Raw genomic sequence first — 14,415 nt, 5'->3', positions numbered from 1 at the left:
ACTCATGAGATGATCTCCTTTTAGGAGAACCCAGCTGTTCCTGGGGATGGACTATGTCCAATTTTGTGTTTTACAAAAGACATCTTTTATCATCAGACAAATATAAATGTTAACATTTGAGGTGACCTCAATGAAGACACATTCTCCCATTGTAACTTAAAATTTAATGTGACCTGTCATGCCTTCCATACAGACATCATGATCAACCTAGACTAGTGTGTTATTATAGTCAGCATTAAAAGGAAAAAGCATTTTTGTTTTTAGGGCTTCTGAGTAAAGGTCAATATGAAAATTCAAATTTAGCTGAAAACCTACTTCTTCACCCCAAAATTCCTCCTGTAACTGACTCCAAAGTACTATTCCTTAGCTAAGAATCTGATTCATAATGAATACAACTGAGATCCTATGAGAAAGAAAGGGCTTTCCATCCTAGGTCATCTCTCTATTTCTTTTTAATCAGCCTTGAAAAGACTTTTTCCCTGTAAGCATTCTAATAACATGCTGTCTCTACTTGGCTTTCAAGTCATTTTCATCTAAGATTATTATGCCAGATAACATCCCACACTCCTCCTCTTTCATTTTTGTAGGTGGATAGTCACAAAGAATGAAAGTCTTAATGAGTAAAACAGGAGACGGAGAAGGAAACAATATTATCAATTTAAACAGAAAGCAGTCATCAGGTAAGTCTAAATCTGATTGCAAAAACAGTTCTGTATTTTTGCCATGATTTATGGGCTTCTGATTTTTGTATTTATGCTTTCCTCCTCTTCTTCTGCTTCTATGTCTTTTTTCCTCCATTTCATCTCTCTCCTCCTGCTCCATTGTTCTTGGCTGGTTCTCTATACAAATTATCCTAGGTAGTATTAGTGTTAGAAGCTTACCACTATTAGGGTTACAGGTTAAGGGGTAGAAATGTGAGGGGTTTTTATAAAAGGTTGGACTGAATTATTTAGGGGTAGGGTCTCTAGGAATTCAATTAATTCCAAAGAGATTTATTTTAATAACTTATTTATAAAACATAGAAAGAATATCTTGCTCCAGCACGGGCTGAACCCCGCTAGGGCTAGTTAGTCCTTAGCTGGAGGGGTCTTGGCCTTGAGCTGAGGACCTGGGGATGCAGAGAGCCTCTCTCAAGAGGGTAGGTCTCTCTTGAGACTAGTTCCTTCAGAAAATCCAGAAAAGGAGTCAGCCTTTTTTCACTCACCATGTGTCAGTCAAAAGGGAAGCATTCTGGGATCTCAAGCCCAAACTCCTCCAAAGTCAAGTCAAAGACAAAAGAGTAAAGAGAGCTCTCACAGGAAGTTTCTTGGCATTTTTAAAGACTATTTCTTTTGTCACTTCCTGTGGCTTCCTTCATTTGACATGTACCAATTACAGCTAAAGCTTTGCTTAGGACTGCCCAAGGGGCAGTCAGTTGATTCTGATTCATCACCCACTATTGGACACGTGGGCCACAGACCTCTCACTCAATGCATGATATGGGTGTTCACACATTTTTGTGGTTAAAATCCAAAAGGGGTAGAACTTTAAGTACTGTGCTTTACACTTTGGGGATTAAAATCTAAAAATAGACAGGGGATTACAATTTAATCTTCACAATCTAGGAAGAGCTAACAAGTACCTTCATTGTTACAATCAAAGGGAAGCCAAATCCAGTCTTCACAGGTGTATATGCTTTTGGTAATTAAATCTAAAAATGGGCAGGGGAGAGTTAATTTAATCTTCACATTTCCTAAAAATATTTCCACTATTTTAATGTCCCTTCTTTCCAAAAGAAAGCACTCTTCCCCTCTCTCTTCTCACTAATCATTTCTCTGATCTTAAGAAGATAAATACATAATACTACCAGATTCTAGGGACAATGGATAGAGTGCTATGTCACCTTCCTGAGTTCAAATCTGGCTTCTGACACTAGCTGTGTGACCATTGACAAGGCATGTACCCCTTTTGCCTCAGTTTTCTCATTTATGAAATGAATTGTAGAAGGAAATGGAAAACCACTCTAGTATCTCTGATGAGAAAATGCCAAACAGAAACCTTGTACACAGTAACAGAAAAATTGTACGATGATCAACTGTGAAAACTTGGTTACTCTCAGCAGTTATCTGGGACAATTCATAAAGACTTATGATGGGGAATGCTATCTGGCGCCAGAGAAAGAACTGTTGGAATTGGACAGATGTGGATCAAAGCATACAATCTTTTACATTAGTGTATTTGTTTTTATGTAGGGGTTTTGGTTTGGGGTGTGTGTATGTGTGTGTGTGTGTGTGTGTGTGTGTGTGTGTGTGTGTGTGTGTGTGTGCTCTTACAACAATGACCAATATGGAAGTGTTTTGCATGATAATAAAATTCTTTTAAAAAGAAAAAAATAAAGCAACTTTACAGTCATGGGACCAAAAACAAAACAAAACAAAACAAAAAGAAACTCCAAATTGGAGTCACAAAGTGTCAGATAGGATTGAAAAAAAAACAACTAAACAATAAAAATCAGGCTCTGTAGTCCAAAGTTTGGAATCTAGTCAAATGTCCTAAAGTCCTAAAAATATTATCAAATGGTATAGATGGAAGGAGTCTTAAAGAACATTTAGTTCAGTCCTACTCACCTCTGCATTTTTACAGGTGAATAAGTAAATGAATGAAAGATATTAAGGGATGACCATATGCAAAATACTATGTTAAGTCTTGAAGACAGACACAAAAAGGAAAGTAAGACAGCTCTTTGCCCTCAAGCAGTGTAGACAAGAAAAAGGCAATAGAAGAGTCCATCTGAAGTAGAATCATAGGATTTTCAGTCTGCAAAATAACCTTGAGATCTCTCCTGGTCCAGTGCCCTCATTTACAGTGGAGGAAATAGACACCCTGTGATTTAATGACCTGTCAAAGACCAGAGAGCTGGAAAAGTCAGAGTTTGAGCTGCTGGACATGTTAGTGCCATACTAAGACCAAATAATAGCTAATTTTTACACAGGGCTTTGATATTTGCAAAGGGCTTTATGTATTTCATCTGAATTGACTTTAATGTCATCAGACCTTTTTATACCATTATTCAATGCATTATTTCAAAGTCTTTAAGGCAGTGTAATGTAGGGGATAGCATTTGGAATCTGGCTAGTTGCTATGCATAGTCTGTTGGTATTGTTAGTAAAAAGAGGCCCCAATGCTGCCTCTATGGTAGCTCAGCAGATTAGAGAACAAGATCTGGAGCTGGGAAGTCCTGGGTTCAAATATGACCTCAGATACTTCCTACCCTTGTTACCCTGGGCAAGTCACTTAATCTTCACTGCCTGGCTCTTACCATTCTTCTTCCTTGGAAATGATACCAAGTATCAATTCTAAGACAAAGAATAAAGATGAAAAAAAGGAAAAGAAAGTCTTACCAGAGCAGCTAGGTAGCATAGTGAATCGAGTGCCAGGCCTGAAGCTGAGTGGACCTGGATTCAGATCTGCCCTCAGATACTTCCTAACTGTGTGAGCCTGTGAAAGTCTTTTAACCTCAGTTTTTCTGTCTTAGAATTGATCCTGATAAGAGAAAGGAAAGAGAGAGAGAGAGAGAGAGAGAGAGAGAGAGAGAGAGAGAGAGAGAGAGAGAGAGAGAGAGAGAGAGAGAGAGAGAGAGAGAGAGAGAAAGGAAGGAAGGAAGGAGAGGAAGAAAGAAAGGAAGGGAGGAAGAGAGGGAGAGAGGGAGAGAGGGGGAGGAAAGAGAAGAAGAGGGGGAGAGAGAGAAAGAGACAAGAAAGAAACAGAGAAGAAAGAAAGAGAGAAAAAATAAAGAGAGAGAAATAAAGAAAGGAAGAAGGGAGGGGGGGAAGTGAGGAAGGGAGGGAGAAAGAAAGTAAAGTATATAAGGGGAAAATCTCACCCATAATTCATCAGGTTAAAAAATAAATAAAATCCCTGTACTCTCTGAGATTTTCTGATGCCAGAAGAAAAAACATATCTTCTATACAATGCATAAAGAAGAAGAATTGCTAGAAAAACATCCCAGAAGGCAACCCAATGGTGTGGAAATGCTAAGCATAGTGAGAAATTCTGAGGTCAGTGGTAAGCTATTAGATGTCAAAATCCACAAACTCTTAAGGATTAAATTAATGGATACAATACTAAGTGTGGAGTCAGGAAGACCTGAATTCAAATCCAAACTCAAATTGTTACCAGCTGTGTGATCTTGGGGTAGTCATCTCAGTTTCTTCACCTGGAAAATGGAGTAATAACACCTGCTTCCCAGTGTTGTTGCTGGGATAAACATTATTATCCTCAATTGATTCATAAGAAAACTGAGGCTCAGAGTGTTTCAGTGACTTGGAAAATATATGTTTAAAAGCTGATTTTAGTTCCATGACTTCATGACTCATATCTCTCATATTCTTACTCATTATAAAACATAGTTTTTGGTCTGCTGACATCCCTGATGATGTTTTTCTTCTGGATTTATAAATTAGATTTTTGTGTTAGGAAAAGAGAAAAAGTAAATGTGTACATACATATGTGTGTCTTTATGTGAGATAATAATGATGTTAATAACATTAACATAGCACTTCAGGATTTACAAAGTGCTTTACAAATATTATCTCATTTTATCCCATGACACTAAGATAGAAGGTAAGGGTTTAAAAGGAGAAGGTGAGAAGAGACAAAGAGACAGAGACAGACAAAGACAGAGACAGAGAGATTATTTGATTCTCATAACAACCCTATGAAGTGGCTCCTGTAACTCATTTTTGTGGAAGCAAGTACTATCAGCTCCAGTGTTCAGTTTTTGGCGCAAACATTTACACCTTGGAAATAAGCAATTTCTACAAATCATGATTTGATTCATTGTTTTGTTGATTTCCAGACTTAAGAAAGTGATTCAGCAAATGTTGATAATATAATTTAAACTTAAAAATAGGTCCTGATTTTCAGGGATCTGGTTGTTAAACATTTATCAGAACATTCTTGTATATCACCCTATTTTAGAAGTAATGAAATGGAAGACCAGAGAGGTTAAATTACTTCCCAATGTCACAGAATTTAGTGGAAAAATCAAGACTAATATTCAAATCTTATTTCTCAATTCAATTTTCTTTCCACTAACCATGCACATGAATCTTATTGAATAATACTTTTTATGTTTTAACTAACTCTTGCCTCTATGTAGCTCCTATAATTCAATAGCCAAAAGTTAAATTCTCTTCTAATATCTACTTTCATTCTTTTTCCCATTCTCTCTATCCTCTCCCAATATGGAAATTTTCATATTGTCCTCTAGCAAAGTCCCTCCCAAGGAAAACCCAGTGAGTGAGATTTTTCTTTCATCCTCTTCCCTAAAAATGTCCTTATCTTTTATACCCATTCCCATAGTCATGGGTTATGACTGGTTAGGTAATCTGATCAGAAAATATATAGGCATCATATTGACTGTGTGAACTTAGTGATATTATCTCAATTCCAGATAAATTTGGATTAAATAAGGATTCAATATCTTAACTCCATGAACTAATTAATGTTAATTGTGGGTACCCTTGTAAGCCAATGTAAATGTAGGGGACTCAACCAGACTGAGAATAGAATCATAAAAAGTTAATGAGATGCTAAACTAATTATGGTAATGAATTTATACCCCAATCCTTTTATGAGATATGAACATATTTCTCTGAGTGAATCAGAAGGAGTAATACAATTAGCTGAACAAAATGGGCAAAGCCCATAGGGGCCTTCTTAAAGAATGAAAATTTTAAAAACTAATGACAGGTGAAGGAATCCAGCCCCTAAGAGGCAATCTTTGGGAAAGAGAGGCATAGACCCCCCCCCCTCACTTTTCTCTCCTAGAGGCATATGAAATAGAAGAATAAACTGAAGGGAAACTATTACTTGTTGAAATAGAGAATGTAAACTGAGGGGAAACTGTTTCCTTTTACAATGACTGCTGTTCTCTGGCTTTGACTAGAGAGCTGCTACAGGAACCTAAACCTGCTTATTGGTAATGGAGGTAGGAATGTGAAATGTTGAGGGATGCCCCACAGAGATACTGGTTCACAGGGGAATTGCTTTAGGGTCTACTCTGGGGTTTTGCCTATTGATCCCTACTGATGGCTGATGGATCAATCTATTTCCTAATCTCCTTCCTCCCTCACTCCCTCCCTTAACCAACCCTCTCCACCCAGGTCTTCTTGAAGCCTTTGGCTCCTTCCCTCCCCACTTGAGTAAACTATAAAGATATTCTTTTCCTTTCCTTTTTCAAGTCAAGGGGTTTATTGGGATAACAAGATGGGAAACTGAGGTAAGAGGGATGAGGATTTCCCTAAACTACGGGGATAATTTTAGGATGGTTTGAGGAAGTAGTCTAGTCACAAACTGTGACTCTAAGACAGTTAGGGAGATGGAGGACAACAGCCTTTTAAATCTTCTTTCTTCTTCTTTACAAAATCAGCCTGGCTTGTTTCCTTTCTCAGCTTTAACCCCAGAGAAAAACAAAGTTCAAAGTCTCTAAGTTTCTCCTGGCCAGCTGAACTCTCATATAGATCCCCAACTCAAAAGTCAAGTTTCTTTTTCTTATCAGCTTCAACTACCCAGAGTCAGAGAGACAGAGACCAAGTCCAAAAGCCAAGTTTCTCTTCTCAGTGTGGCCAGCAAAGCCCCAACTGCCACTCCTGGGAACATTCCATTGGAATCTTCTCTCTATTGACAGCTAGAGCTAGGTCTCCAGCCTTGCATCTTTGTTTACAAGCTCTCTCTCCCCAGCCTCTACTACACATATCACTTCGGAGTGGAGCTACTTGACCAATAGGAGATACTGCATCTGTCAGAGAGAAGACTGTTCTTAGCGAGCATGGGTAGATACAGAGGGATAGTTAAGGATTTGGCACCAAGAAAAAGAGCCAAACATGCTCCTTCTCTTGAGATCTCGCCCTGGCAATTGAGAGTCAAGTTATGGAAGCCTAGTGAGCAACCCAAGCAGCAGAGACCTTTTACAGTATATTAGTTGTCTTGGCCAAATGTTGCATGTATATATGAATCACTACAGTTGCACTCAAAGTTTGAAGCTACTATTTCCATGGAATCTGTATATATTGTAGAAAAATATGACCCAGGTTTAATAGGAGAATGTTTTATAGCTAGTATTCTCACCATATCACCTATGTAAATGCCTTTGCTAATTGAGACTACTGAAAAATGATTAATGTAAACCAGATGAGTAGAGGCTGTAAGCTTATAGTTTTAAAAATGTGGACCTTTTGGAAGATAACCTATAATGGATGCTATAGAAGGAACATTTGGAGCTTGGAAGAGCTGTCAGTTTCCTTCTAATGCCTTTTGTAGATAGTTTATCTAAAATTCTATGATTACAAATGATTCTCTCCTTCTCTAAGAAAGTATTCTCCCATTGCCCTCATGAATAAGCCTTTCTCCTCTGTTCTATTTATTCATTCTACAAATATTAACTATGTGCCAACTACATGTAAAGGACTTGGGAAACAAAGATAAACTGAGATAGTCCCTGCCTTCAATAAATAAGTTACAATTTACTCTACAGATGCAGCATAGAGCTAAGTAAACAGAAGGAAATTAAGGAGGGAGATAGTGCTAGCAATTTGGGGGGGCGGTGGAATTTGGAAGGCATCTGAGCAGAGACAAGATTCTGAAAGGCAGAAGCGAGAAGGGAGTAATACAACCTAGACATGCTGGATGGCTCTTAGAGTACAGGGAGGAGAGAGATGGAATGTGGAGGCCAAAGAATAGCCAGGAGCCTGATATAACTGAATTAAAGAGGATGTGAATGTTGTATAATGTGAAATGACACTGCATACATGAACCACATCTTGAAAGATTGTAAATGCAAAAGTGAAGAATTTGTATTTTATCAATCAACTAACAAGCATTAATTAATGCTTGTTCCTGCTATGTACCAGACACTGTGCTAGGTGTTAGAGAAAAAAAGAAAACAAAAAAGAATGAAACAAGCCCTGTGCATAAGGAGCTGTCAGTTTATTTGTGAAGATAACAAGTACACATATAAATGCATAAAATTAATATAAAAAGTATAGATATGATATATATTATATAACAAACTAAAATACATAATATACTATATAGCATAGTATACTTTAATAAACATCAATAATATATATGCCATATGGTACATACATTATATATAATATAAAGGTTTTTGGAAGTACATAGAAAGTCATTAATAACAAAGTATTTGATGGGGGGAAGGAACCAGAAGTTGTACAATCAGGAAAGGCTTCATGGAAATGATGATGCTTAAGGCGCATCATGAAGGAAGAAAGAGATTCTTGGAGGAAGGAGATAGTATTATCTCAGAGAGGGGCATCAGAAAAGGTTTCCCAGAGGATGTGGTTCCTAATGTGAGTTTTATATGAAGATATTCTCAGAGGCAGAGGAAGCAGTGTGCATAGCAGTCACTAGTAGGATGGGTAATATGGCTATATCACAAAAGAGGGATATACAATCTATTATATAATATAATATACAATGTAATAAACAACAAGAAGTAATATACAATGATGCTGGAAGCCAGATAGAAACAGGCTGTCAAGTGCTTTAAAAGCTAAACAAGAAACTATATTTTATTCCAGAGGGAGTAGGGAGCCACTGGAGTTTATTGAGCAGAGAAGTGACAGTAAAATTATATTGGCCACAGTTGTAAGATTGCCTCGAGTGGGAAGAGATTTAAGGTAGAGAGTCCAATTAGCAGGTTGTTGCAATAACTTGGTTAAGAGGTGATGAGGATCTGAAATGTATTAGAGGAAAGAGATCAGAAGCAAGAGATGCTGGATATTTAGAAACAGCAAAATTTGGCAATTTGTGGACAATGTGTGCCTGTATGAGTGAAGAGTCAAGAATAATGATGAGATGGCAGACTTGGGAAATGAAAAGAATGATTGGTGTCTTGGATAGTAATAGTAAAGTCTGTTAAAGAATATATTGTGTGGGAAGGAGAATGAGTGCAATTTTGCGGATGCTTGTTTCAAGATATTTCTGGGACATTCAATTTGAAATATTCAATAGGAAATCAGTGATGCTTCTAGAGCTGTCCCCTCTAAGGCTGCATCTACTCTGTATGTATCTTGTGAAATAAAATTATTATTATTAACATTTATATGGCATCTTAAAGTTTGAAAATTATTTTTTACGTGTTAACTTTTTAAAAACTCACAACAACCCCATGAGGTGGATTGTTATGTTCATTATTATAATGTAAGCTTTGGCTTGAGTTCTAGGAAGGGGAAACCCAGTACCTCCAAAGGCATTCTATTTTATTTTCAGATAGTTTTCACTATAAAAAAGCTAAGGTTTCCTCCCTTACAAAATGTTCAAATTTGATTTTATGTAACTTCTCCCCATTACTTGATTCCTTAGGACTAAGGTAAATAAGTCTAATCCTTCTTGTTCTTCCTCATAGCCCTTCAGAAACTAGAAGGAATATCATCTTCTCCTATAAGGGTAAACTGCCACCAAATCATTCAACAAAAGCATCATCTTGAGGTCTTTTGCCATCCTGACTTTTTTGGACATTAACTCCATCAGTGACTTTATTAAGATATGATACTTAGTTTCTAGTTTTCTTTTATTCTTTTTTAATGACTTTAATTTTCTCTTTAAAATAAAAGAAAATATATTTTAAGGTTCACAAATTGTTTCTCTCACAATATCCCAAGGAGGTAGTTAGAGTTTTTTATCCATAAAAAAGTTGAAACCCAGAGAAATTAAGAACCATACTCAAAAGAATATGCAACTAATAAGGGTCCAAGCCTGGAATTCTCCCCCATGCCTCAAGAACTGCACTACTGGGATAATCTCATTTTCCTGTTAGATTTTATCAGCCTTGGTAATCGACTTCATCATCACCCTATGCTTCTCTGATTGGAGGATGGAATCATAGATCCCATGGGGTCATAGACTCCAAACTAATGGAGAGAGAGCCCAGCACAGATGTCCCCTTATTTCTGCATGACTTTGAGACTTCTGGTACTGATTTCTCCACTATGCCCCAACATAGGTTACCTCTTCTCCTCTCCCTCTCCATTTTTTAAGCATCTTTTTGTCTTTTGTCATAGTTGTATCCCCAGAACAATGTCTGGCACAAAATTAGGCATTTAATAAATGTTTATTGACTGAATTAAACCCAGACCTTTTGACTCCTTGAACAAGATGCCTACACTTCTATTATATAAGAAAGCAGTAAGAAATAAAGCTGGGATAGTAGATGATGACCACATTCCAGAGGGCCTTGAAGATAAAGTTAAGGAGTTTCCATTTTATGTTTTTTGTAGATGATGGGGAGTCACTGAAAATTTTTGAAGAGTGTAGTGACATACTCATAGCTATGAGTCAGAATGATTACTTTGGTAGCCATAACAAAGTCAGTTAAGATGAAGGGAGAGAAGTGCAAGGGAGATTAATGAAAAAGCTATTGCAATAGGCCAGATAAAAGGAAATGAAGGGGATCAAGCCTAAAAATAGGAGATCTTCTGCATTCAAATCTGGCCACAGAAACCTCTTAGCTATGTGACACTGGGTAAGTCACTTCAGCCCCTTGACCTAGCCCTTGCTGCTCTTCTGCCTTGGAACCAATATACACAATTCTAAGATGGTAGGTAAGAGGCTTAAAATTTTTTTAATTAATTAATTTAGAATATTTTCCCATGGTTACATGATTCATGTTGTTTCTCTCCCAACTCCCATAGCCAACAAGCAATTCCACTGGGTTTTACATGTGTCATTGATTAAGACCTATTTCCATATTATTAATATTTGCAATAGAGTGATCATTTAAAGTCAACATCCTATCCCCATATCCCCATCAAACCATGTGATCAATAATGTTTTTACTCCAACATTTCTGTCTCTTGTGTGATAATGTTCTTTCTCATAAGTCAAGAGGGTTTTTTTTTAAGTAACTGAAAGATTATATCTTTAGAATTAAAGGAGCATTACAAGTCATTGAGGCAGACTCCCTCAGTTTTTAGATGAGGAAAATAAGGCCCAGAAGGTTAAATAACTTACCCAACTAATATATGTCTGAAGATGGGATTCAAACCCAGGTTTTCCTAACTCCAACATCCCAAGGATCTGTCCACTACACTCTATTGCCTCAAATGCTTGGGTTGTGTAGTCTTTCATTAAAATATAAGTTTTTCAGAGGCAGAGATGTAGCTTTTCTTTGTATCCTCAGTAATTAGTACAACACCTTGTTTATAATAAGTGCTTAATCATTTTTATTTGATTAATTTAAGTGAATGGTAGTTGAAATGGAAAGGAAAGGCAAATCTAAGGGATGTGTTTTAATCTTGCAAAAGTGAAGTTAGAAAAACCACGACCCATCATAAGTAATGGCTGCTTTCACTCGGGAGTCAGAATTTCTCTTGGAACAAGAAGGATCGAGTAGCCTCATCCTCAAAGATGTTTCTTAGGTCTTTACATGTGCTGAAATTTGCTTCTTCATAACATGCTCATTCTCATGAGTTTTTACTTTGGGTTTTAAAGAAAGTGTTTTGCAATAACAGCTGTAACCTGTATTCTGTTTCCCAAGTGGGCAAGGTCTGTAAAAACAATTAATTTAATTCCTCAAATGGTCAAAATACAATGTTTAGATTATAACTGCTGCCTATCAAGTGTTTCGCTTCCTGCCAAAGTTCAGGACCAAAATCTGCCTTTGAATGTGATGACAGACTGATATTCCTTTTTCTTAGGCCAAGTTTAACTTTCCAAAAGGAAAAAAAGAAAAAAAAACTAATTCCGATGAAGCCTTAATCCAAACACTGTGGTAATCTTATAAACAGATAGTGTTTTTTTTCCCCCTTTGTAAATGTTGCCATGTTAGTTTCACGATCACTCTGCCATTTATCATGGGGCTTCATGGGATGGAGGGAGAGTGGATAGTCGTTGTTTTGATATTAGTGACGTAGATGTGAGGGAATGACAATAATTTGCAATCACTCCTGAAGACTGGTAAATGACTGTGTACTTTTTCACACCAGTTTGAACTTATAATTCATTCAAAGGAAATAAAACAACATGAGAAAATTATTTGGAAAAGAGAAAAAGTGAAAAGCATACAATGGTAGAAAGAGGAATAACTGCCATGGCATGGACTTTGAAAGGTAGTCTAATAGTTATCTTTATGTGAATAAATTTTAGGCTCATTAAAGGCTGGGTTGGGAGACATCTTGTTTCACTCTGTCTGTGACAGCACCCAACACAATATTTTGGACTTCAGAGATGTTTCATAAAAATACTATCCACCTCCAGAGAGAGAACTGATGAATTCTGAGTGCTGATGGAAGTATATTGTTTTACTCTTTATTTTTCTTGAGGTGTTATTTTTTTTTGCAACATAAAATAGAAATTTGTTTTGCATGACTTCCTGTGTATAATGGGCATTGTATTGCTTGCTTTCTCAATGGATGGAGGAGGGACTGCAGGGATAGAGGGAATTTGGAACTCAAAAGAAAAAATAAATATTAAAAATGTTAAATAAAAATTGGAAAAAAGAGACGCTCCATAAACTTTTGTTGATGGCTTCTTAAATATGAATCATAGGGTGTTCAGTCAGAAAGGATCTTGAAAATTATGAAATTGAATGGTTCATAACTTTTTTTCTGTCTTGGACCCCTTGGGCAACAGTCAGGTGAAGCCCATGGCCCCCTTCTCAGAATTATTTTTTAAATTTTAATTCACAACTGAAGGAAATATCAGATTTCAACTATTGGTTAGTGAAAGACAAAGATGCCATTTTTCTCATTCAAGTTTTCCCTTTCTCCTTGGAAGTCCATGGATCCCAGATTAAGAGTTCTCATATCTAGGAGCAGCTAGATGGCTAAGTCAATTAAGAGCCAGGGCTAGAGACAGGATATCCAGGGTTCAAATCTGACCTTAGACACTTCCTAGCTGTGTGACCCTGGGCAAGTCACTTAACTCCCATTGCCTAGACATTACCACCCTTCTATCTTGGAACTCAATACACAGTATTGATTCTAAGACAGAAGATAAGGGTTTAAAAAAAAGAATCAAGTTCCAAGGGATATATTTATATTGGGATATATATATCCCCAGCTATATTACACCCAAATGCCATTTGGTGATGATGAAAACTTGTCTCTCTCCTCTGAGATCTCAGTCTTGTCCCATTGCTATTGTGTGCCAACTGTCAGGACTCCAATGTTTGTCTCCCATGAAATGTAAAATGTTTGGCCCTGAGACTTTCAGCAGAAACCCTTCTCTTTTTTATTTTCTGTCATATGATAATCAAAAGCCTTATGATTTCATGTAAGCCTTATTTTAAATGGTAATGACAAGATAATTGAATGGTGAAATAATAAGATTAGCTAGAACTCATGGTTTTTGTTAAGATGAAGGTCAAACATCACCTTCTACCTGAAGTCTTGCCCAAACTCTCCAGCTGCTAGTGCTTTCCCCCAATCTATGTTGTGCATCATTTGTCTATACATATGTATTTACATGTTATTTCCCTTATTAAATTATAAACTCTTTGAGGGCAGGGTCTATTTCACTTGTCTTTGCTTCCAGTGCCTACCACATTTTAGGTGCTTAATAAATGTTTATTGATGAATGGATGAATGGATGGATGGATGGATGAATGGACAGATACACATCCAGTGAATCTTCAATTTCAATTTGGTATAGTGCAAAGGCTAAGGTTTAATTATCTCTGATAATTATTACTTTTATGAATTTGGGCATACACTTAATCTTTGACCTCACTTCCTCATCTAGAAAAGAGAGGATTGACCTGGATGTCCTGTGACAACCCTTCTAGCTCTAAATCTTTGAAGCTATAACTTTATAAATTCAACAAATATTAAGTAAGCATCTTCTCTGTGATAAGCCCTGGGGATAAAATGACAAAACAAAACAGCCCCTGACCTAAAGGAATTTACAATCAATCGTTCCCCCTTGTATCTCCTCTCCCTTCATGTGCTTCTTCCTTTCTGAGTAATCTCCCATGCCCTGGCTTATGACTGAAAACAAGAATACCCTCTTCTTTAATTGATGAGTTATTTTTCATCCCCTTAAAAAAAAACCACCTTACTTTCTGTCTTAGTAACAATCCCAGGACTGAAGAGCAAGTGCTGGGCAATTAGCCTAGTAAGGGTTAGATATTATTCCTACATTATTTGAATGTAGGAATAATATCTAATCCAAACCTTATACCTAACACCTAACACAAGTGGTGTGCAAACATCAGGTACTTAAAAATATCTGTGTCATTTTTTATTGTATTGACATTTCTCTTCAAAACTCAAGCTCTCTTGAATTTGTCATTTTTTCCCATCTTCTTTTACATATTCAAAGCCCACTTGTTCTTTGTCCTTTGTATTATTAAAATCTGCTTTCAAGAAAGTATCTACTAGGACTCATTTATGTATACCTTCATATTAGTTTGTT

Source organism: Monodelphis domestica, chromosome 7 (assembly GCF_027887165.1).
Source record: "Monodelphis domestica isolate mMonDom1 chromosome 7, mMonDom1.pri, whole genome shotgun sequence".
Classification (NCBI taxonomy): Eukaryota; Metazoa; Chordata; class Mammalia; order Didelphimorphia; family Didelphidae; genus Monodelphis; species Monodelphis domestica.
The sequence above is the reverse complement of the archived record's forward strand: the minus strand, read 5'-3'. Positions refer to the sequence as shown.